This window comes from Equus przewalskii, chromosome 30, assembly GCF_037783145.1.
Source record: "Equus przewalskii isolate Varuska chromosome 30, EquPr2, whole genome shotgun sequence".
Lineage (NCBI taxonomy): Eukaryota > Metazoa > Chordata > Mammalia > Perissodactyla > Equidae > Equus > Equus przewalskii.
The window spans coordinates 12,332,173-12,358,049 of NC_091860.1; the positions used below are offsets into that span (position 1 = coordinate 12,332,173).

The 25,877-nt window shown below is 40.3% G+C and overlaps 2 long non-coding RNA genes across 3 annotated transcripts in view; both read right to left on the reverse strand.

Moving 5' to 3' along the window:
* Nucleotides 1-1,016: 1,016 nt before the first annotated feature.
* Nucleotides 1,017-2,812, reverse strand: LOC139080557 (uncharacterized). Of its 2 annotated transcripts, none has more exons than XR_011535149.1 (3): nucleotides 2,673-2,812; nucleotides 2,282-2,414; nucleotides 1,017-1,657 (listed from the first exon to the last, which is right to left on the reverse strand). It is a non-coding gene; the product is annotated as an uncharacterized lncRNA (long non-coding RNA). The 2 variants fall into 2 exon arrangements; XR_011535148.1 differs by having other exon boundaries at nucleotides 1,017-1,686; nucleotides 2,673-2,802.
* Nucleotides 2,813-9,872: 7,060 nt separating this feature from the next.
* Nucleotides 9,873-25,877, reverse strand: part of LOC103543695 (uncharacterized) — an 84,863-nt gene continuing 68,858 nt past the window's right edge. The window contains exon 5 of the long non-coding RNA XR_542970.2: nucleotides 9,873-13,295. This is a non-coding gene — a long non-coding RNA (uncharacterized lncRNA). The remainder of the gene's footprint in view (nucleotides 13,296-25,877) is intronic.

Sequence of the window (25,877 nt, forward strand, 5' to 3'; positions counted from 1 at the left end):
ATGAGTTTAAGCAGTTCAATCTATGAAGATGTTGGAATGATTACAAAATGTAGTATTAATGACAAAAATAATTCTTAAAAATGAGACAAACATTGCAGACACATAACACGATATTGTTGATTACGCCCATCCAAAATGCCAGATTATATCAACCAAAACTAGGATGCGACGAAATAGAATCCTACTAAATTTTTCATCTGACCCAAAATCAAGTCAATAATTCTTTCCATTAAAATTTAATGTAATTATTGACATTAAAATGAGGAAAAAAAGTCCAGGTATTTTTAATTTACAAGTAAATGCTAGAAGGAAAATAAGAAGCTATGCATAAGGAGCACAGTGGGCACCACCCAGATGCCCTGTTAGAACTGAGGCATTCATTCCCCCAGCTGCTGGGAGCATTGCCTACTGCAGGCTCAAGGCTCGGTCTCTCCCCAGGAAGTGCCCTCAGCTGGAAGAGCTTCCTTGCCCCTAGGTCATGACCATACGACCCTTCTCCAGGGGTGGCCCACATCCATGACTGGACAATGCAGTAGAAGAAATGCCTACCCACCTGCCAACCCTCCCACTCCCACCCTCTACACTTCAATTTGGAATGTTCTACAAGGGCCATTCCAATCTCGGAGCTCCATGTAGCTTAGGCTAAGGCCTCCATTGCAGCTGCAACAGCTTCTCTCTCAGCCCAGTCCTACCTCTCTCATGCTGTTAGAGACTCTGGTTCTGAGTGCTTTTTCCTAGCAAATTTCCTGCAGGCAGATCTCCACCTATTTCCGGGGAAACCTGACCTATGACAATGCGATTTCCAAGTCACTATAGGGTATAAAGGGCAAAATAAACCTACTCCTTACAGCTAATGCAAACTTTAAAAATGAAACCAAAACAAAATTTTTGTAAGTAGTATTTTTTTTACTGAAAGCGTGAAACGAGCTAGCAGATATATGTGTATGTGTTAAAATCTCCTCTATTAGAAAACAAAGACTCCCCAACTGGTCAAAAAATAAAATCCAACTGTGTGCTTATTTTGTCAGTGTTATTTATTTCATAGATGTCAAGTGAGGTCATCTTGACCTTTTGAAATTAAAATAAAACTGGCTCGAGCCTTTAGTTCCAGTCCTTAGGGAAACACAGTGCCCTTCTCTGATGTTTCCGCAAATTCCTGGGCACTTACGTTCCCCTCCTCACTTCTGTTCACCTCTGGACACTTGATCTCATTCATGACTCATTGTGGCTGTTTTCTTCTCTCCACGCTGCACCGCCCCATCTCAAGCCCTCTCCTCGGTTCCCCCACAAACCTCTAACACAAAGCAAAGGTTTGTTGTTTCTGCTCGTGGGTTGGGGTGGGGGAGATTGTTTTAAGTCACAGCAATACGAACAACTTAAAATTGGCTTTGCTATTCCTGTTCTTAAAGTTCCTTGATGACCAGAAGCAGCACATCATGGCTCCCGTGTGAAGGCAATTCCCTCTCTAAACAGAGATCCGAGATCAACCAAGAAAATGCTTTCCAGGACCAGCTCTGCGGCTTAGTGGTTAAGTTCGAGGGCTCCCCTTTGGTGACCCAGGGTTTTGCCAGTTGGGATCCGGGGCGCAGAAATGGCACCACTCATCCAGGCTGTGTTGAGGCGGCGTCCCACACAGCACAACCAGAAGGACCTACAACTAGAATATACAACTACATACTGTGGGGGCTTTGGGGAGAAGAAGAAGGGAAAAAAAGGAGATTGGCAACAGATGTTAGCTCAGGTGCCAATCTTTATAAAAAAAAGAAAATAATTTCCATCCCAGTTTTTCTAATTAGAAAATATTTGAAAGCTACTGAAAAGTCCAACAATAGGAGAAGAGTTATTTAAATTAGGGTAGTTCCATATGGTGGGAAAGTGAAGAGCCATTTTCATATTTCATTTTCAAAGAATAACGACTTGGTAAAATGCTCTTGGCATTATGAGTAAAAATAGTCAAAAACATAATTGTCTATAGATAATTGTGTATATTTTGTGATCCAAAATAGATATAATTTCATGTATATTCACAAAAGAGATTGAAAGGAAATACACTAAATTGTTAACGGTAGTTCCTAGGAAGTGAGATTAATGATGGCATCTATTTTATTTTTTATACTTCTCTGAATTTTTTAATTTTTAAAAAATGAATACATACTACTTTTAGAATCGGGCCAAGAAAACAAAGCTATTTTGAAATATTTATTGGAGATTTACTGGGGGGATTAGAAATACCTAATTATTTTAGGGGAGGGAAAAAAACTGTCATTTATATTAATTATACCATCTCAAGCCTGTTAATTTCCATCAGGATGGGAAACCAGGGCCTTCTGAAAAGGATGGCAGTGTTTCCCACTGCTCTCCTGAGCATTTGTTGAAAGAGAGAGGAAGAGAAGCAGCAAGAAAGAGATTTATACCTGGAAAGTAATAAAAATTGATTAGTTCTATGTTCTGAAATTCACAGATGGTTGAATATTTGTATTAAATACAATTTATTTGTACTCATAATACAATTGCATTAAGTATCATTTTTTATTAAGTAGAAAGAATATTTCTATTATTACATATGCAGTTTAATTTATTTTTTTGTAAATTCTCTATCAAATGATGGCATCCATTTATGTTGTTTTTCTAAGAGAACATAAAATCTAAATTACAGAAACAAGCATACTTACAGCGTGGCAATGGCCTTTATGAAATGATCGTAGTAGTAACTATGTCACTGATAACCGTCAATATAAGACCAAGGAAGGACAGCGTTTCCCCTTTGCTGACAGGACAGGACTCTCTCTCCACATTATGCATTTCCCCCTCCTTCCCCCTCCCCCACACCCCCTCCCACCACCTTGTTCTCTGTGACATCACCCTGCCACGGTGGGCGGGACCGGCGGAGATGAGCCATCTACTGTCCTCAGAACATGAAGGCACTGATTACATCCATTGAGAAAGGACTGGTTTCTAATTAATAAGCCAGTGTTCATTAAGAAAACAAAAGATGAATAATGGGCTACAACAGCTCTTATTAAGATGTCTTATCTTTCCTACAGTCTGAGGAAATGGAAAGAAGAAAAGCATTTTTACTAATTAGCTTCAGATTCTCCTTTCATCCACTAATCAAAATCTATTAGGAAGGAGAAGAGGATTTCTTATTGTGGCACTTTTCTCATCTCAGCCAGCAACGCCCTCCTTGTCAAGGCAGAGCTTGACTGGTTGGATCCGAATGGGGCCTGTGTTCCCCAAAGTGGGGTTGGGGCCACTTCAACTCTAAAGTGTTAATTGCACATCACAGGCCTGCCCCGGAAATTCTGACTCAGCAAATCCAAAGTGAAGCCAGAGAACGCTCATATTTTACAAGCTCGACACTGATCCCCACCCACGTGAAAAGTTGAGAACCACATACAAATGCTATCTGATGGTTTTAACAAACTCCGGGCAATTTTGAAGTGTGAGGAACTGGTAACTTCCTAAGGTCCACGGTTCCCTGGACCTCTATTTTTACAGATAAAAACCTACAGAATGTTTTTAACCCTTTAACAAAACATCTTGCTTTAGGAAATACAGTCCTTAGGAAACTGGTGAGAAGGATGGAGATCTCAAGTCGTCTAACGTCTCTGTCCAGCAGGGCTGAACTGAAATTTGGCGGCATCGTGAAGACGATGTTTTTGTTCCATTTGTTCAGAATCATTAATGATAATGGCAAATATTTCCAGAACACATTGTTTAACGTCTATTTCAAAGTATCATTTAATGTGACTGAATAAATCAATATCAGGATTAGCCATAATTACTACACATCTGTACGTGTGTATGGGCACTTCAGCCCTCATGTCAATTGTAAGACCTAAACCACAGTTTTAAAAATGCTTCTAATTTTTTATGATTATAAACGTAATACAGAGTTATTCAAACACGACAGAAGTATTTAAGGTAGAAAGTGAAAATCTACTATAATTCCCAAAGCAAACAACCAATAGACAAATGGGTTAGATAGATGGATGGATAAATAGATAGGTAGAGATGTGTGTACATGTACGTGTGTATATCCAACTTTTTCTATCCATACGGAACATTCTTAACATAAATGGAATTCTATAAAACATAGTGTTCTGCAATTTGGCAATACCTGTTGGAGTTGTTTCCGTGGTAATACCTCGTTCTTTCTAACAGCTGGATGGTATTCCACTAAATGGCCATATGATGGTTTATTTACTCATCCTTGTGAGTAATTGGGTTGTTCTATGTTTTTATTTATTACAAACAATGCTGCAAGGAACATTCTAGATCTTATTTAGTCTTCAGATTTCTCCTTATTTACTTCTTCCTCAACATCTCTTCCCTGACCCCTAAATTAGGTTTACTTTCCTATTACACTCATGGCACCACAAATCCCTGACCCAACTCAAATTTTACACGTACCTGTGTGATTATTTGATTCAAGTCTGAGGCCTCTACTAGCCTGAGAGCTTCGTGAGTTCAGGGCTGTGTCCGTTTTGCTTCCCGTTGCATGCCCAGGGCTCAGCACAATGTCTGGAAAATGGGTGCCTCTTACTAAGTATTTTTCAAAGGAGCTAATAAATCTCTTTGCCCATTTCAAAAGTGGTTTCAGTAGGATAAACTCCTACATAAAACTTATTGGAAAGACTGAACTGAAAGGCATGAATACTGTATTATTTTCAATGGATTTTAGTTCATATTCTTAAAGATATTTTCCATTATAGAAAAGCTTCACTTAGCTTTTCTAGATAAGGAATACAATGTATAACTATAGTAGTGTATATTAACATATGATTTTAAAATTAGTATTCATATACTGAGGTTATATACTAGAGATTTTTACTTATGGGGTGCATAATCAGAGTCCTGGGGTTGCCACAGTAGAGGAAAGAGATCCTTGAAGAAGGCAACTAGGCCCCAGAAGCAGGGCCTTCAAAGCCCTCCACCATCTCAACTCAACCTTCCCTTTCAGCCCTGCCTCCCAGTTTTGGGCTCATGTAATCTGTGTTTGAGCTTTGTCATAGATGTTTTTCTTCCCCTGCCCACCCTTATGCTTCGCCTCCATCCTACTTCTGTTCATGCCTGGAATGCACTTCTCTCCACTCCTCCTGTCTTTTCAATGCCAGATCAAATGTGATTTCTACCATAAAGCTTTCAGGATGCCCAAATCAGAATTAATTCCCTTCTCTTGTGTGCTACAGATCCCTTTCTTCCTGGCACTATTATAGCACTTACTATGTAGGGACTTACATTATAGTTATTAGTTAGCCTCTCTCAATTACATTGCAAATTCCTTTAGAGTGAGGAGACATTGTGACAGATGATAGATCAATCGATCAATTGATAGATAGATAAATAGATATAGATGACAGATATAGAGGTAGATGACAGATGAAAAATAGATATGATAGATAGATATAAATGATAGATATAGAGAGACAGAGACATAGATAGATAAATAGATAAATAGACAGATAGATTAGATAGGTAGGTAGATAGATAGAGATGGATTGATAGATAGATGTAGAGATAGATAGATAGATGATAGATTGATGATAAAGACTCTTTATGAATGAACCATTCATTTATTTATGAAACAAATACTTATAGGGTGCCTTCGAATGTGCTGGACACTATCTTTAAAGAACCTTAGTCTATGGGGCTGGCCCCGTGGCCGAGTGGTTAAGTTCGCGCGCTCCGCTGCAGGCGGCCCAGTGTTTCGTTGGTTTGAATCCTGGGCGCGGACATGGCACTGCTCATCAGACCACGCTGAGGCAGCGTCCCACATGCCACAACTAGAAGGACCCACAACAAAGAATATACAACTATGTACTGGGGGGCTTTGGGGAGATAAAGGAAATAATAAAATCTTTAAAAAAAAAAAAAAAAAAAAGAACCTTAGTCTAAAGCAGAGGGAATGGATGACAGCAAATGTCTAATGACATATTGCATTAGATATCCCAATGATTTGCAATTGAGTTTCTGACTCAATTTATGTTTCATTACACTGTCTGATACTTTCTTAATGAGGCTCTCAATGTATTCATTAATTTATAACATTATCATTTTTACATTGTAAATTCAGGTTTTAAGAAGTTCATTGACCCCTCAAAATTATATCTGCCCGTAAGGCTGGTAACTTCTCAAGTGGGAGGAAGTTTTGTTTGGAACCACTAAACGGCCAGGCTTTACCGCGAGGTCCAGTTAAGAGCAAGGTAGAGCATGATTCCTCATTGTTCTTTTTAAAATATCAGTGCAGTAACCCTCTATGAAAGCAATAGAAAATGCTACCTCTACAAATAAAATAGAGTGAGGTTTGATAAGTCTTGGCTTTCTCCTTCGCTACCAGTCAAACCACCCATCACAGTTGGGTCCATCTTTGACTTTATCTCAAAACTTGATTAGAAAGCTTACTTCTATAAAACCTCTCCTAGTTTGGGCCAAGTTTCTGGGAATTCAGACCATTTTGGCAACAAAATGATTTTGTGGTTTCTTATGGCTGCTAGTGTCCTCCCACTTCTAAAGCCAATAATCAGGCTATTTACCCTATTTAGGCTGTTTGTGGTGAGTAATCAAATATAGATTATCTTTCTAGTAATATCCCATTCTCTCTGACTCTCTTGCCTCTCCTCACCTCACACAGTCTAGAGAGACCAAATAATCACATTGTTATACTGAGTAGAGAGGACAGAACTCTTTGGTGAAATCTTTTCAAATCCTGAAGGTTTCTGTACACCAAACTTTCACTGTACTCTTAACTATTTATTCCTTCTCGTTTGAGAGAGAAAAAACGCACTTTCCTTCTCTATTAGTCAATCCCTCCTTTAGCCATTTTTTTTACAAAGTTACTTCCTTTATTCATTCCTTAATAATCTGCAATTTTTAAACTACTCGGCAGCATACTTTTCAAATAGCATGTAGTCATCACTCAAATCATTAAATAATTTTTAGATAAACAAAAATATATTTCGAACTTCTTCTGGATTTTAGATTTTCAAACAGAAATTTATCTCACTACCCTCTGGAAACGAAACGAAAATAAAAACTTATATTGTTGCTTTTCTCCATTCTTGCCATCCATTAAATATTATTAAATGTTAGATGCAGCCCTGGTTTCTAAATACTCGTTCAAAGATGCTATGCTCTTATCCATTCACCTTTCATTCATTAATCAATAAACGTTGCCATTGGCTCTGTGGCAGGCACTGAGTTAGGCACTGGAATATACCATGGAGATCCCAGAGTAGTGGAGTGATGGACCAAATGTATCACCCTAACAGCTGGGACTCTGAGCAGAACCTTAAATCCCTGAGCTAACTTTCTGCCAGACCCAACCCAAATCTGTTCCTGCCTTTTCGTCACTGGGAATCCTAACACGTGCTGGGAAAACCAGTGTCGTTACTAACATGTTTCATATACAACATATATGCAGCTGTTAATTTCTTGAAATTTTCACTTAAAACCATTTACAAAGAAAAAACTCGCCCCCCAAAACTTTATATTCTAGTATTTCCTGTTTGGAAATGTACTTCCTTAAATCCTGTGGATTGGCAAAATTCATTTGTTGGCTTGTTTAATTAGTGAGGAGTGACTCCCTTAATGTTTTTATAAAACAGGAAAATATGGCTGTACCAGTGAAATTTCTCAGATGTGTAAAGTTCTAGTGCAAAATGCCTAGAAACGTTAATATCAACAAAAAACATCAACAACAACAAAAAGTGATTATCACAGCAAGAAAGAGAGGAACCTAGTACCATATAGCTAGAGATGTAAAAACCCCTTTAATTTTTATAAATGATCCCAAAGCCCCGTTTGTAGAGTCTCCCTAGATCAGAGACTCTCATTTGAGTCCTTCTCTTAGGAGCAGTGACCCAATAAAGAGCCTCAGGAAAAATAACCCCCAAGAGATGCCAGCATGTACTTGAGAAATAAGAAGGTGACAGATATCAAGCCTTAGGCAAGAAGCATTGCCTGGAGAGCAACAATGGTAGCCAAATATTTTATTCCTGTTTCTTTGATAATAGCCAGCCCCGGCACTGGAGGACGTTCAGCCCTGATATTTGTGGTTAAATGACTACTATATTCTGCCCACTTAGTAAGGGGTTTACATTACGTATGTGGGGAAACTGCCTGACAGCAAACTAATTGAACATTCAGATGGGAGTTACGCCTAGTATATTTTAGGTATGGCCTTAAAATGACTGATTCTTCATGTGTGTTCCCATGGTATAAACATTCTATTCTTACTGCATTTATCAAATTATATTTTCAAAGAGAGAGTTGTCTACCTTACTGGACTGTAGCCTCTGTCCCCCTTATTTTTTGTATCCCCAATACCTAGCAAAGTGCCTGATATACGCTGGGTGTTTGATGTGTTGTTTGAATTAAATTTTAAAGGTGTTATTATTTGGTAATTTCCGTAAAACTTTTCCATTAGAAAGATGGAGATCTTGCAGGCAAAGAAAGATTTCATTTTTTGCTAAAGCAATAAAACCTTAAGTCTTTGACTAAGGAGAAAGCTCAAAATTACACTAAGACATACATCAAATTTCTATAGAAAGGTATCTTATTTTTCTTTTGGATTCCATTGTGAAGTTAAAGACCATAATGTATTTTCAAAAATATAGAGGGTAAGATAAAGTAGTTAGTAATGCCAATAGTTAGTTATATTTACCATAGCAGGTCCTATATGGGCTGTAGAGAGTTTGTTCTTTAGACCATTTTCAATATATATTTGGAAAGGCCTAACTATTTCTTAAACATTATAACACAGTTTAATAAAGTAAGGCCTTTAAACTTTATTCTCTTTCAATACAAAAATGGATAGTATAGTATCGACAACAGGCATGGAGAACTTCATATAAAAAGTCTTAATTCCTGTCTGAAACCAGACATATTCTGGTTTCTTTTATTCATGAATTCTATCAAGCTGGAATCACAGATGCTTTAAGGCGAGTCACAAGAAAACCTGGGTCCTCTGCTTCTTCAGAACCCTTCCACATGGTCTGATTTGGACAACGCCTTACCCTGGTTCTGAATGGAGGTGTTTAAGGTGTGGACCCCGTATCAAATGTATTGAATCCTCCATTTTATGACTCAGTCACTGCCAGGCACTGCTGTGAAGAAAAAGTAATATCAGACGCATGTATTATTTTTATCCCAGAACGTGCCCCATGGTTGTGACAGCGGATCAAGCCTGCTTTCTAACAGATAGCTGATTATTATAATCTCCTGTCACTCCTGCCTTCCACACTGTGCCTTCTCTCTGTGGGCCAAGTGGCTAGGATTTGTTCATGATGTAGCCTTCAGATTATCTGGTTTTGTGCCTCTTAGGAAATCGATACATTTCATAGAAAAGAAATTAGGCTTGTACGATAATAAACCCACCTTTATTAAATATCAAAGCTTAGAGAATTAATCTAGGATGTGAGTGTGTTATCTTGTGCCCCAACTGCCAGAGTGTACACCCAAGTCTTTTCTTTCGATCACATGTGTTTGACGAGGCGTCCACCTCATCATCCAGAAACTCATTTTGCTTCACGAGGACAGTCAACATACTGCCCCTCTTTCCCTTTGTCTTTTCCTACAATAAGTTCTTCCAGTGGAGCCAAAAAAGAAAAGCAAAGCAAACAAGAAGAAGAAAGCTCACTATAATCTTTCCAATATAATCTTTGAACCGGTCAAAGTTCAGGACAAATTAAGAGGAATATTCAGATAAGTTTGTGGCACACATACAAACATTTGCTCAACTTCCTTTAAAAATACTTTATTTCTGGGCCTGAGCTGTTTTCTATGGGTGCAGGCAAAGCGGTGTTCACGTAAGTTTGTGTGTGTATATAAAAATGAATAAACAGAAAATATTAATGAAACACCACCAAATAGACTGTGAAATACATTTTAGTTTTTCATTTAAAAAATCAACGAAGCTTCTGTTTTTATAGAAGACACTAGAACTATCAGAACGTATTTATTCTGTTTTCAGCACGTCATTTTGCCAGAGACAGTGAACAGAAAAATAAGGGCTCTTTCAGCCTAGGCTCTCACAAATCATCTGCATCCTAAAAGGCAAGATGCCTTTTGGAAACAATCATTGCATTGTCCTTTCAGCAATAATACACTATAATGCTTTTCAATTGTTTTCACAGAGTCAAAGGGATGTATACAATGGTAATAGCCACAGGCAAAGCAGGCAGCTACACCAGCGTAAACAAATCCTTTACAGCTTCTCATGGGGAAATGCAAAAATAGATAACATAAGCAGGATCAACAAATTATTCCAGGCTATTTGGACCATTCTTGAGATGTACATAGGTGGCGCTTTCCAGAAAATTAGAATCACATGAAATAGGTCCTTTCCCTTAAGAGCTAAAATCTATGCTGCTGAAGCATATATTTATTTAGTCTCTCTCTGCACTGCCTGTTTATGGTTTGTCTTTCGACACATCCAGGAACGCCAAGATCCCTCAGTCTCTGAGGGGTGACAAAGTGGCCTGTTTTGAAACTCTTTGTGGCTTGATAGCAGATCAAACACCACTTGGCTTCACACTGCTTTCTAATTCTCCTTGTCTTATCTTCTACTCTTCATCAAGAGGATGGAAGTGGGGCCACCCAACGGTGTAGTGGTTAAGTTTGAGCGCTCCACTTGGGTGGCCCAGGGTTCCCTGGTTCAGGTCCCAGGTGTAGACATACACTCCACTTATCAAGCCAGGCTGTGGCAGGCGTCCCACATATGAAGTAGAGGAAGATGGGCTCAGATGTTAGCTCAGGGCCAGTCTTCCTCAGCAAAAGGAGGAGGATTGGCAGCAGATGTTAGCTAATCTTCTTCAAAAAGAAAAAGAGGATGGAAGTGGGGTGTGACCTCTTTTCCCCTTCAGTTATGCAGTTGATTAGACCAATGGGGGAAAAGACATGCTCTGGAGGGAGAAAAGATCATACGCAGAGTTCACATCTATCTATAGTCATAGCCACTGAATCAACGAATTCTGGCTGAAAAGAAATTAGCTCTCAAGTCTTCACGAGGGCACACAATCAATGTAATTTAATGGTTGAGATCACTATCATTCTGGAGACCCAATCATAATTAGGCATCAGTTCTCTAAACCCATCCTCCACAAAAAGAAAAAGAAAAAGAAAAAGAAAACAAGGAAAAAGGATCACAGGTTGAGTTCTGACATCTCATCTTTACCTGCTGGTTGTAACCTGTTGTTGCAGCTGCCCTGCTTCCATTCGCCCACAGAGCTTGGGCGACACAATTTGACCCAATGATAAGGGCCAGGGCAAAGTCAGACTTCAGTAATGATGGTGTGGCAAAGGTAAGGATAATTGTGTTCGGTTTTGTTTTGTTTTTTCCAGTTATTTCATCATTTCTTTTCAGATTGTCAGAGCAATATATATGCTCACTTTAGAAAATCTAAAAAGTATCAATAATCATAGAGAAACAAAATAATGCTAACACCTGGAGACAAACACCTGTTTTACCTACTAGAATGGTTTTTCTGGCTCAAGGGTTTGCCAACAACGGGAATGGCCAGCAAATCTTCACAAAGCCAGACTGTTATTTCTCTGGTTTCACCTCAACGGCATTGGAATTCAGTGGTATTTCTTACACCATATTGTAGCTGCCTATTTACTTGTTTGTCATGCCTTTTCATTAACGGAGTGTCTATCATGTCATAGTTGCTCAGTAAACATCTTAATTGAAGGAAATTAAATCAATCCAATTAGCCAGCAGTGGACTTCTGGGCAGAATTAGAAGTCTAGGATCAAAAGTTTAGTTTTGATTCACAGTTGCAACCAAGAGCAAGTGAAGCTTTACCTGCTGAGGAGTATCTACTTTTCTTTCAAAGTAAAGCATCTACCATCTTACTTTAATTGACTTGATGGAATTTTCTCTCTCTAATGATTCTGACATTTCGTAAATGTCCTAAGGGAGACACAGGGGGAAAAAAGTCACAGAATAGCCAGCATTTAATAATTGCTAGTTAGAGGATTTCCCATTGTTAACAGACATCTTATTTTCAAACTTTGTTCCTAACTCCGAGAAAAAGAAACTCAAAAGACAGCACGGTATGTATTTGCGAGATCCAGATCTGAAGGCAGAGGATGTGGGTTTAAAATTTGGTTCTGACATCTTCTCCCCCTGACTTTAATCAAGTTACTAAACCACCCCAAATCAAGAAAACACCCTTAGTTTCTTCACTGGGGAAATGTAGAGGATGTCCATTTCACTGGGTTGTTTTTAGAATTAAGTGAAATAACAGACAGAAGCACCTGGTGGAGTACCTGAACGTCTTGTATGTGCTCAAAAAAGTGTTTGTTGAATCTGAGGGAATCATGCTCTCTTACCTTGTTTTTAGGTGGCAATTTTCTCCCTGGGATTATTAACAATAATTTTGATATAATGAGTAACTTAGGTAATAATTATCCTTTTCATTTTATAAGTGGAACAATATTCAGACTCAGCCATTACGGTTGTGTTTACCTGAGACAATGACGCCGATCATGCAGTGTAATTTGAGTCAGAAATTTTTCCCTTTTTGTCTGAATATATCTTTACAGAGAGTTTGCATGATTGTCCTCTTACCCAAATACCTGACTGAGTCACAGGCTCTTGCTGACATGAACCAGAGAGGACACACAATGCTCGTTCTGAGATCTGAGATATGGATGTAAAAGCTTTCAACAGAGGTTATCGTCACCTCTGGGAATCCCCTGGGGGAAGGACAGCTGGTTAACCACCCAAGTGACACTCCTTCCAATTCACCATTGTCCAGGACACAGTCCACCAACTTGCACACTCACAAACTCATTCTTGTCCCTGTCCAGGGTTGACTGGGCCCCGGGGGCTGACTCAGCCTGACAGCGTCACAAGAGATGGAGTTAACAAACCAGCAGGCCAGCTGGTTCATTTACAATGAAAGATACAGTGTACCCGCAAAACAGACACTGGCTTTCCCCTCTCCACACCTCAGCCCAGTCTCTACTCCCTAAATGTGAGCATGAGGGAAATCAATTTGTGAGCGCTTTGTTTCATAAGCCTAGAATCAGAGCAAGAGAAATTAGTTGTACAATTCAAATGTTCAAAGGCATTGAGTGTTGGGCTTCTGTCCGTTTCGCTTAATTCTTTTGTTGTCTTCCAATGTCCCAGGGCAAATGACACCCTTTGAAGGCATTGTTATTGATAACAATCTGGCCTGGGTGGACCACAGCTGAATGTTTCAGTCAGGATTTTAGTGCCTAGGAGTGGTCAGACCAGTTCAGGATACCTCTCGGAAACGTTCAGCTTCTTGGTCAGATTCCTTGAACTAAAAAAAAAAAAAAAAAAAGTTGTTTAATTAAAACAGGGTGGAAAAATGTATGTTGATCTAAGTAATGCAGCCTGATTGCTATGGTCATTAAATAGACACAATCTTAACCTGTCTGGAGCTAGGTAGGGTGAGGCGGTATCAATCACTCACCTTTAGTCTCTTGCCCCCACCTGTGGCTTGAGAGATGGGGCCTGATGAAGGAGGTGAAGGAGCAGGGGAGAAAAGGCAAGTGGCACAGACAGGGCCTGCGTGGGCTTGTGAACACTGCAAGCTGAGGTCACTGTCTCATGACTCAGTAAGGAAAGCAAATATTGCCAGTTCGGTTTCACTGAATTCATTTCAGTTTCCATCCGTCACTTGGTGGTGTACCTTCTAACGAAATCCTTGGTAGGAGCACCTTCAAGGGCTGTTTTTAAATAACATGTGAAATCTCTTAGCCTTCCAACGACTTCAAGTCAGCAAATTGTCCTGGGAAAGCATCTGCGATCTCACTGGAACTCTGCCCCCAGAAGAACAGGCAGGAGCCATGAATCCCAATTGGAAACAGATTGGAAGTCAGCAACATTAGTCTACACCATGGCTGGTTTCTCTCGACAAGCTGAGTTACCTTTAAAGTCCCACTTTCCTGAGACCAGAACTAAAATCGAGAGGGTTTGGTTTGGTTTGTTGGTCAGTCTTCAGATTAAGGCTTCCTTATTGACTTGATAAAAACACACTTCAAAGTATTTCATTCAAATAGCTCTGATGAGCTACACAGGAAATTTTATTGCAGAAATGTCATCTAATGCAAGAACTAGTCAGATATGAAACCCCTGTTGTTTGTCACCAACCCCCATAAGCTAAAAGGAGGATACAGCTACCTTAATCTAGTGGAGAAAGGTTTGTCTTTCATTAGTTCCTAGCTATTTTTAGCTCAAGTGATCATAGTAGAAACCATCTTTTTTTGTTGTGTGAGGAAGATTGGCCCTGAGGTTAACATCTGTTGCCAATCTTCCTCTTTGTGCTTGAGAGAGATTGTCGCTGAGCTAACATCTGTGCCAATCTTCCTCTATTTCATGTGGGACATCGCCACAGCGTGGCTTGATAGGGGGTGCTAGGTCCATGCCTGGGATCCGAACCTGTGAACCCCAGGGCCTCTGAAGTGGAGCGGGCAAACTTAACCACTGCACCACCAGGCCGGCCTCAAGAATCTAATACAATAACTCACATGCAAGTATTAATGACTCAAATAGCTTACTGTGTTGACCACCCAGAGTATTAGTATTTTAACTAGGGACTCTGCCTTAACATGCAGGAATAAATCTCAAGTAGTGGAATTTCAGGGATCTGAGATATAGTGAGAGATGAGATGAATCAGATCACACCACATCAGCAATATGATCTAATGGGACCAAGCACAAGCCTTGAATTCACTCAGATCCGAATCGAGTCCTGCCTCTGGATCTTTGTAGCTATGTGACCCTGGGCAGGTAAAGTACTTAACCTATTTCAGGTTCAGTTTGCTTACCAATAAAATGTGGATGATAATTGTACTTTCTTTGTAGGATTGTTATGGAAATTAAAGGAAATAACTCATGGAAAGTGCTTTGTGCCTAGCATGTGGAAAGGCACGTGAAATGGAAGCTGTTTATTACAGGTCATCCATCTATGCTAAAATCACAAAAGGCTCGTTCTACGACGAGCTTCCAAATTCCACATTCTCCACCACCTACTTACTCTAAGGAGGATTTTACAAACTTTCTAAGTGTACAAATCTGACAGCCTTGGATTTACAGAAGAAGTGGACTGTTCTTTAAAACTATTGAATAGCTAGTTAACTCTATCTACCAACCTACATATTTAGGAGATCTAGTTTCTTTTTTTTTTCTTTTTTTTTTTTTGAGGAAAATTAGCCCTAAGCTAACATCTGCTGCCAATCCTCCTCTTTTTGCTGAGGAAGTCTGGCCCTGAGCTAACATCTGTGCCCATCTTCCTCTACTTTATACGTGGGACGCCTGCCACAGCATGGCTTGCCAAGTGGTGCCATGTCCACACCCGGGATCCGAACTGGTGAACCCAGGGCCACTGAATTGGAGCGTGTGAACTTAACTGCTGCGCCAACTGGCCGGCCCCAGATCGAGTTTCTTTTTATCTAAATGTATTTATAGAGAGAGTTAGAACCATCTTACATTGAAGTCTTGGACTCTCTTCTTTGACAAAATGTAATACTCAATAGGAACTTGTAACTCAAAGGCTGGGACAAAGGAGAAGACAAAGAACTGAGATCAGAGGGAGCATCAGGGAAACGTCTTTATGGACAAAAGGAAGGGATGTGCTCGTTACACTGGATGGGGGGAATCCTTTCACAAGGCCTATCAGCTTATCATGTCGTACACTTTACATCTCTTACCATTTTATTTGTCAATTATCTCCGACAAAGCTGAAAATAAATAAATAAGGCTGTATCTTCCATCAAAAGAAAAGAGATAAAAGGAAAAAAATCTTTTCTTTTTGCCAAAAATGAGTAAATAATTAAGGCAGAGCTGAATTTACTTTTTGTTTAAAGTACATTTTTATTGGCGTTGTCTCCATTCTGTAAGTAACAGAATGGCTGCAGAAAGAGGAGGGGACTTCGTCGATTAAAAGGTGTTGAGCGGGGAGGCGGGAGAGGCTGGAAGGCATCTACAGAATGCCTTGAACCCTCCACGAGACAGTAAGAAGTGGGGTCACCTCCATAGGGTTGCAGATGCTGAAGTACGTATATGTTCTGTGATGAAAATCTGATGATCTGAGGCATGAGCTTATTATAATCAGGAGGGAGCTGCAAGGAATTTATGAAAAGGAAATTCCCTTTCACCAGGATTTATGATTGTGATCACCATCTGTTTAAACATCTTATGCTTTGCAGCAAACAATGAATGAACCCTTTTTTTCCCCACTAGTTTGTCTAAGTACTTTCTGTATATCCACATCAGCCAGGAATTGAAACCTCTCTTCTCAAGTGTCAGACTAAAATTGTCTCCTAATTGGAGGGAGGTTAGGCTCACTATAAAGAAAAGTATTAAAGATTTATCATTCAGCTAAAAAAGATGAATTAAGTGATAACCTCTTTAAACATAAAATTCTGCGAGGGATCGATTTGTCCTCAAACCTAATGAAATTTAACTCTCAGGTGATACAGCGTGAGGTGTATTATTACAGAACAATTAGTAGAATTAAATGAAGCAAAGATCCTTCAAGCTATTTCTCATTTTGATCTACTGATTAAAATGATATTAAGCATCTATAAAGGACTACAATATAGTCCTTATTGTGTTAAAACAAAAGTTATGACCTTTGCAGTTAGAGACAAATGTGTATACTTTGAAATACTCGTTCCGACCCTTATCATATTACCTTCCATCTCGTGAACATCAAACAGTTTCTGGTTTTAATTGACCATTTTAAAGTTGAAATTGATGCACTGAAGCTAAATGTATCCGATTAATGGTTTCCCTACAGATCCTCACCTGGTGTCAACGTCTGGAAATCAGAGCTTAATTGGACAAAAAAGAAGAGATTTCTGAAAGGATCCCCTGCAGCTCCTTCCTCAGGAAGCATTTGATGACAGCGGACCACCTATCACTCTGTGCTTGAGACACAAAGCCCCTAACAAATGGTCCCTGCTTCAAGAGGTCCCAAGTCCAGTGAGGCAGGCGGACTGCCCCATCTATTAGTCAAGTCCCGTGCGTACTCCTGCGATGTCTTAGCTGTGTTGGAGAAATCAAGTCCCCAGGTTCTTCCCGAGCTTGGAGAGAGTGAGAAAGGATCCTTCTCTCTGAGATCGGTGTGGCAGGGCCTGGGGAAGGAAACTGGATCTGGAATTCTGGTTCAATGTTCCTCCTCAAAGGCTATTCTCCCACCAGCCTGGACCTTGGGGACAACATGGCGTTGTCTTTTGAAAGATAGTGACAGTTTCTTATGAATGCCTCTACCTCTTTGCTTTTGGAGCTGCTGCCCTACCTTGAATATCTACCTCAGAGTAGAATCTCCTGGAAGGAATTTGTAGCCAGTTGAGAGAGAAAGACGGTAGTAGACACGTCTGAGGCCTCTGGAGTATTTCCACGTTGGAAGGTCTATATTCATTGGCTCTGTTCCTGTTGAGCTTGTTTACATGTTAACAGTAGGTTCCACACGGTGTGGACTCCACAAGATGTGTTTGCCCTCCATCTCTCCTCTTCTTTCAAAGGTCAATGAGTTCATTGAAGCACCTATTTCTGATAAGTATTATAGTTGACTTATTTCTCCCAACAGAAGAGATTCGAGGCAGAAGTGTGACAATAAAAAATAAATATTTGTTTTTGTCCCTGGTTCCTGACACAGTTTCTAAAACTCTGAGAATTTCCTGAGTGATAGGGGTGACAGGAGCATCTTTTGTTATTCACAATGAGCCTCTTTCAATCATACCTGAGTTTATGCCAGTGAGGTGACTCTTGGTGCCCATAGATAGCTTCAGGATGGGGGCTGGTTGCCAGATAAACAACCCTGTGATTGGAAGGTTGGGAGTTTTAGCCTCACCCCCAGACATCTGGAGGGGAGAGGGGCTGGAGATTGAGTTCAGTCACCACTGGCCAGCGACTTAATCAACCACGCCTACTGAATGGAACCTCCATAAAAACCCCTGCATAATGGAGAGCTTCCAAGTTGGTGGGCACATCCAGATGCTGGAAGGGTGACATACCTAGAGAAGGCAGGGAAGCTCCACTCCCCTCCCCCATACCTTGCCCTATGCACCATTTCCAGGTGGCTGTTCTTGAGTTGTATCCTTTACAATGACCCAGTAAGTGTAAGTAAGGTACTTTCCTGAGTTCTATGAGCCATTCTAGCAAATTATTGAACCTGAGGAGCGGGCCATGAGAACCCCAATAGATAGTCAATTAGTCAGAATTAGAGGTAACAACATGGACCTGCAACTGGCATCTGAAGTAGGGACAGTCTTGTGGGACTGAGCCCTTAACCTGTGGGGTCTGTGCTGACTCTGGGTAGTTCATGTCAAAATTGAATCGAATTGTAGGACACTCAGTTTGTGTGCAGATAGTTGGAGAATTAACCAGTGTAGGGGAAACCCTCATGTTTGGCGTCAGAATTGTTGTGAGTAAAAACAGCACAGGAGAAGGAACCATAAGGTCTCCTCGTGGAGGAAATAGAGCACAGTAAGGAACCTGGAAGTGAGCAGAGAGAAAGATAAACTCTTGAACTATCTGACAAGGAAGAGTTAGGGTGACCAATTAGAAGTAGAAGCTTATAGGAAAAAAACAGGTGAACTCAGCTATCAGGACAGAACAGCCTGGGGCCATTTAGTGTCATATCCATGGTTGTACGTGCCTCCTTGGTCTCTGAAGACACCATTTTATATCAGCATTCCACCTTACCTGATATTCATAATAAGGACCCTGAGATACTAAGGAAAGGTTAAACTACATGGCCTCACACATTCAAGAGATTCTCATTTTTAAACCCTTTTTGTTTTGTTTTCATTGTTATCGTTGGATGCTTAATGATAAGTTTGAGCTATCTGGAAAATTCACAAAGAACACATTATTCTCTTAGAATGCTAGATAAATTACTAATGGACCTTGTAAATTTATCAGAAAAAAAATTGGCATTTGTTCCTATATATCACCTGCAAAAATTTACAATTTGTCTAAGAAGACATTCTGTAACTCAGCTAATAAGCACGATACATAATACATCAGCACCTCGGAAACATTATTTTCTCTGCTATAAATTTGAGGAGCTTAAAACTAACCAGAATTAAGGGTCAGATACACAAAGATCAGAGGCAGAGCCGTTAAACATGCAAAAGATTTGAGAACTCTAGCAAATATGCACACGAAATTTGTTTATTGCTTTTAGTTTAATTGGTGTTTTGACTGCACTTGAATATTGACAAAGGAGACACAGCATGATGGAGCAGATTTTTCCCTCCAATTAGATTGAAGACCAGCCCATTCCAAAGTTTGTACATGGTTTCCGTGGATAGTTAAAGATTATAAGAATTTTACTTTGCTAATGGAGATGGACTTTTATCAAAAAAAAAAATTGCTTCTTTTCAGAGACTAGAACAGAGATCACGATAGTCGTTTATGCAGAAAAGTATCCATGTGTCACATTTTAAAAATCTACCTGGGTAGTATCTTTTTCTTGGTATATTTATAATAAGATATCTTAAAATTTTGCTTTATGTCTGATCTACAGGGTTTTTTTAATTTCAGTTTCATTTTGGGGAAATTTTAGATTTTTTTGAAAAAAAAAACACAACTCAGATGACAGAAAGCAAAAGTAACTGGACAGTTTAAACAAGAGGATATATTTTTGTTTTAAAAGAAATACTTCATCGAAAATGGATTCCCATAAAGCCAAAGGATTTTTCCTCTTGCCCTGGTTCAAGAAATGTATAACAAGACGTAGACATTTTATAAGAGAGGCCTCATCTGAAATGAGATTGTAGTCAGTTTTAAAGGACATCGTTTAACAGAGGTTCTTTCTTTATTTGTGAAATTCTCACTTAATACTCTGCACTGCTTAACGTGTTTGGGCTGGAAGGCAAGTCCCACAGTCAGCTATCTCGTTTCCAGCCTGCTTGTGGCACACAAGCTGTGAAAGATGACATGAGTGGCTCCATATTATTAAAACAGAACCAGAACAGCCATTTGAGAGGAATTTCCTTGCGTGTCATCTTTATCTTCCAAACTGGACCAAACGACCAACATACCAAGAAGTCAGTAAGGACAAGAATATCCTGTTTGTAAGGACTGATAAAACTGGTCTTTGCTGATGACCCAATCGATAACCAATCAACAAAGTACAAGTCTAGCCTTTGGCTTCATGACAGGATCCCAAGGCAATCTATGAAGTAAACCCTGGCCTTGCCTCATCTAGCACCAACTAACTTTTCTTTAATGCCACTCACCTCATCCTCCCCTTTTCCCATGAAAACCCTGTAATCAGAACGTGGTTTGGGTTTCTACCTGAATCTGTGTTGCCTGAATTGCAATTCTAATTGCCCAAATAGATATCTGCTGTTTAAATTGTAGTGATTTTTCCTCGATCAACAAACCCAGGGTTGAGGCTCTGACCTTGTGTGAATCATGAGAAATGCGAGAACACAGAACTTATTAATGCATTTTGTTCCCTGGTAAAAGGAAGTCATTCTCAAACCATGCTCTCAAAGAATATTGATTTTCTTGTGCGGAACAAAGATATCCTGCTCCTTAAAAATTAAACAATGATGACTCTTACACAACTCAAAGAGAAATTTAGGTTAATGGCTAGTGTTTTATCTTTTTTCTACAGTTGTTTTTTTTCTTAAATCTTTGACTCGCTAGAAATTGTATATAGTCACTATTTGTCTATAAGAGATAGTATTTGATTTGACACAAAAGTATCTATTTAGTTCCTACATATTCACTCTATCGATATTTCATGGTATTCCATAAAAAGCATCGTGACTTCTAGATACTCTGCCACATGAAAATATTTGAGAACCGCTAATATAACTGTTATTAACGTTAAAATTTTTGACCTCTGATTTCTATTTATAATAATATAGTATATATTTTAAGGCAAAGGACAAACTAATATAACACAGAAACAGCACATAAAACGTTGACCAACTTAAACCAGTTTCACTTCCTTAAACCTTGCTCAGCATCAGAGATAGCACTTCACATGTGCCAGGCGGGAACCCAAAGCCCCAGGATGACTCAGGCCTTCAATAAGAAAAACATGGCTTCCAGCCACACAAGCAGCTTGGTTACCATTTATAGACTGATTCAAGACTAGTCAATCAGCTTATATGGGCCCAGCTGCAGCGTGGCCCCTAACTCCTTAAATTTTGCCCCCATCCTAGGATTTGGGAGGCAGAGGTAAGAGCTTTGCCTCCTGTCTCCTTGCTGGTAGACCTAGAAGTAAAGCTTTTTCTTTTCTCAAAAGCCAGTGCCAGGGGCTGGCCTGGTGGTATAGTGGTTAAGTTCGTGTGCTCTGCTTCAGTTGCCCAGGGTTCACAGATTCAGATCCCAGGCACAGACCCATGCACCACTCATCAAGCCATGCTGTGGTAGCGTCCCACATACAAAATAGAGGAAGATTGGCACAGATGTTAGCCCAGTGATAATCCTCGTCAAGCAAAGAGATATTAGCTCAGGGCCAATCTTCCTCAGCAAAAAAAAAAAAAAAAAAAAGTCGGTGCCATAGTATTGGCTTCTATGCATGTCAGGCAGCAAGCCCTTGCTCAGTAACAACACCTTGATAGAAGTTTGCAGGTTTTCTCAATCTATGTCACTGTTATCTGAGAATGCTTACTAACAAATCATTAACCTCCTTTGTTTTTTTCTTATTTTTAACTACTGACTATGTAGTTTCTTTCCTGTTCAGTTGATGGATGCCTTTTACAATTTAGCTTTCAATCACTCCCTTAAGAATGTAGTTTTCATTTCTCCCAGGAAAGGCCACACTTGGGTTTTTGTTCATAATATTCTGTCTCCCAGCTCATTGGAAAGACGGCCTCGGTGGCTGGCCTTCCTTCGGAACGGGCAGTGCTCTGCGCTGGAGGTCTCACTCCAGCTCAGTGTTTTCAAACGTGGCTGCACACTAGAATCACCTGGAGGCTTTAAAAGCTCCAGGTATCCATGCAGCACCCCGACCAATGAAATCAGAATTTTGGTCTGAGACCCAGGCAGAGATGAGTTAAAAGCTCTCCAGGTGATTCTAATGTGCAGACAAGGTTATAAACCCTGCTTTAGACAGAGGTCTTGCCTCCACGTTACGACCTGGCCTCCACGGAATTCTCTGATGCACCATGATTCAAGGAGGTAAGTTTTCCTCACTCCTCCTCCTAAATAAAACCTGAATAAATAAAACAAAACAGCTATGAAGGCAAAGCTTATGTGATTTCTTCCTGCTCATCCCCCACCTTTTTAAGTCAGCTCTCCAAGCTTAGAAAAAAAGGCCAAAGCAGATTAAAAAATAGCAATGAATGCTCCCTGCTATCTCATCTCATGACTTTGCCATGATTTCCTAACGTTAGCTTTGCATAGTTGTGACCAAGAACGTTTCAAAAGTCCTAGACTTATACATAACATGCATATGAAAATAGTTAAGTAACTGTAAAAGGCCAAGAATAATATAAAGTCAAAATGAGTGATATGCATAAATTGAATTACGTAATTTCATAGGAGATGGAGATTACTGTAGCTTAAAGCCGCTGAGAAAAGCTCTATGGGCCCAAGATAAACTTTTACATACAATCTGGATTTAGAAATGGTATGAGAAGGAAGATCGCCCAAGGCAGGAAAATAGCAGAGGCAAAGGGCTGGAACTGGGAATGAATGTGGGGCATATTCAAGAGACAACACGGAGACAAGCCAAGCTGGATCAGAAGTTTCCTTGTGGGGAAAATGGAGTTTGGATTTTGTCTTATAACCTTTGGAGGGTGTGTGTCTGTGTCTGTGTACCTGTGTTTAAGCAGGGCAGTGATATACTATTTGAGTTTCAGAATAATTTATATGGTAGGAAGTATGCAGATGAAGAACCAGAAATGGGAGTCAATTTATTAGGACAATAGCCCGGGTGATGGGCATCTGGAAATAAGTGTTCATATTAAGAACTAAAAAGAAAAGGCATGACAGCAAGTGGCATTTAAGGTGAAGAAACCATGGGACTTCAGGACCAGTGTTCTCTGTGAAACAAAGGAAAGGGAACAAGCAAAGACGATGCCAAGGCTTAGAATCTAAGCGATACCCAATTAGCAAGGAGACTGAGGGACAAACAGATCTCTCCGCATTTTAAGACAGCATCTAAAATCCTCTTGTTAGGATTACAATGACAGTTTAGGTTAGCAAAGCGGAAGTAAGCTTCTGTTCACTTCAATAATCAAATCTTAAGAGGAGGTATCAATTACTAAGGTAAATTTAAGCAGCCATTTGATATAATTTATTTTCAGAGGCACGGATGTACGTTATTTTCAATGCAATTAACCTCTAACTGAAAATACCCCCTCCGATGTCTGACAAGCTTTCTAATTTTATCAGAGAAGAAAATGTTCAGGTGGGCAGTCATGTATACCACACATTCTGAAGGTTTATATCAGCCTTGAACTTATAGGCCAGAGTACATCTTTAAGTGACCCAAATAAAACCCAATCAGAAGGTGAAAGTATAGTAATACATTTTTGTATCAAAGGCACACTCTGAATAAATTTAATTTTTTTTAACTCTTTGAGATGGTAAAATGGATGGAAAGGTCTTCGGTAGTACAATCTGAAAGAAGCTATCCTTTTTAAACACTCCTGGCAATAATGTTTCCAATTACATCTCACAGCCGTCATGAACCACAACAGCTTGTGCCGTTCACAGTAAGCAATACCAGCATTCTCTGAAAAAATAGAATTAACTGGAGTCATTAGGCCAGAGTCTTCTATTTTCCCTTGTCTGGGCTCTTACTCACGGCACCATCTCACTAGTGGGCTTCTCCACATGGTTCTACCCGTACTCAAGAGTCTGCTTAAATATCATGTCTCCTTTGTTGAAATTCTATTGCACTTGCTGGCTTTACACCTTGTCTTAGTTAGTTCAGGCTACTAAAACAAAAACCACAACCTGGGTGGCTCATAAGCAACAGACATTTATTTCTCACAGTTCTGGAGGCTGGAAGCCTGAGGTCAGGGTGCCAACATGGTCAGGTGAGGCCCTCTTCCAGGTGGCAAGCTTCTCCTCATGTCCTCTCGTGGTGGATGGGGCAAAAGGGAGCTCTCTTAGGCCTCTTTTATAAGGGCTGTAATCCCATTATAGGAACCTTGTCACCTCCCAAAGGCCCCATCTTCTAAGACTGTCACCGTGGGGGTTAGGTTTCATCATATGAATTTGAGGGAACACATTCATACCTTAGCACACCTCATTTCAACTTGTCATTTTCTATGCTTATTCCTTGCTTTTTCTTCACTAGTGACTATGGAAGAGCCTTCCTGCAGGATGGAGGAATAAGCTAAATGACACCCCCTCTAGGAATTACCAGATAGATCCAGAAGGTGCGAAATTCTGCCATTCAACTGGCCTTGTCTCTTTAAGGAGACAGTACTATGAAGAAAGAAATTGTGCTCTATGAAATAACAGCTACCATATGTAACCATCAGGTGCATTTCATGGTTTGGGGTTGGAACCTGGTTTGGACAAACTAGATATAAAGGCCTTTTTGAGGACAATTGGGAAAATTGTAATACAAACAGGATGTTAGATGGGAAGAAACTCACAGACACGAAAAGTTAGAGATTGTTAACTGAAAAAATCAACTAATGAGCCAACTCAGACAGTACGATCTCCTAGAAGAAAGATTAGGAAGGTCACACACTAAGAATTTAATAGTGATAATCAATGGGTGATGGAATGGGGTCTTTTAATTGGCTTATTTGGGGCTTCTTTGCATTTTCTAATTTTCTACAATGTACATACAGCGCTTTTGTTATAGTGAAAGCTTATTTCTTTTAAGAGAGAAAAGTCTCCCTGTGTTCTCAGCTGATCTGTCCCTGCCTCATATCTGCTTCTGCTCCCATATTACATGTCAACTGTACCAAGATCCACTCAGGGGCCCAGAGTCCTGGGAGAAAGGCCGGGGAGCTCACTCTCCCTCACCCACCACAGATTGTACCTCCTAGACATTCTCCAGTCTGTCCACTTCCATCCTTCTCTTCTACTGCTGACCTCCAGCCAAGCCCGATTGTCTCCCACTGTGGGTAAAGCAATGGTTTCCCAGCCAACCTCCCTGTCTCTGGTCAGGTTCTGTTCTCCACCAGCCGCCAGAGTGAGCTATCCAAAACACCGGGCTGACAATATCATTCTCCTGCCTAATTTCCCTCACTGGTTCCTTAGCCCCTATAGGCTGTGGTCCAGGCTCTTGGTATAAGATAGAGATGTATGAAACTTGGAGATGTCCCTCTTTATCCTTTGCCTCATATGCCCTGGGCTAGCATTACCGATCTGCACACAGGTCTCTGCACACATTACCCCTTTCAGGCCTCGCTGCTTTTCCTCTCTCTCTCTTGAATGTCCTTCCCTTCTCGCCCTTACCTATGTGTGGCCAATTCCTATAATCCTTCAAGTATTATTCCTCCAGCAACACTTTCCTGACAGGCCCTGGTACTCAGGCTGAGTGTCCCTCTTTCTGCATTCAGGGTACTGTGCATACTCTGCTGTTGCACTCATCACTCACCCCGTTGTACAGAAATCATATGTCTGTATGTCTGCATCTCCCACAAAACTAGCAGCTATTCTGAGGAGGCACCGTGAAGTCTCTTGTTCACAGACATGGTAGGTGTGCGACACGCATTTCAAAGGCTGATCTGAATGGTGCAACTGGGCGGTGTCCTCCTTCAGCACTGGTTTCCTCGCTCTCCCACTATCTGTAGCCACTTCCTAGAGGGGTACAAGAAGCAATATCAGGACTGCAGGTCCGACGCCTGCCCCCAGAAAGAATAACGCCCACCAAGTGATGATAATGGCCATCTCTGAGCTTGGCTGGACTGTGAAGTTATTGGAGAGCCACCAACCTCCTGGGTAGATGCCTGCC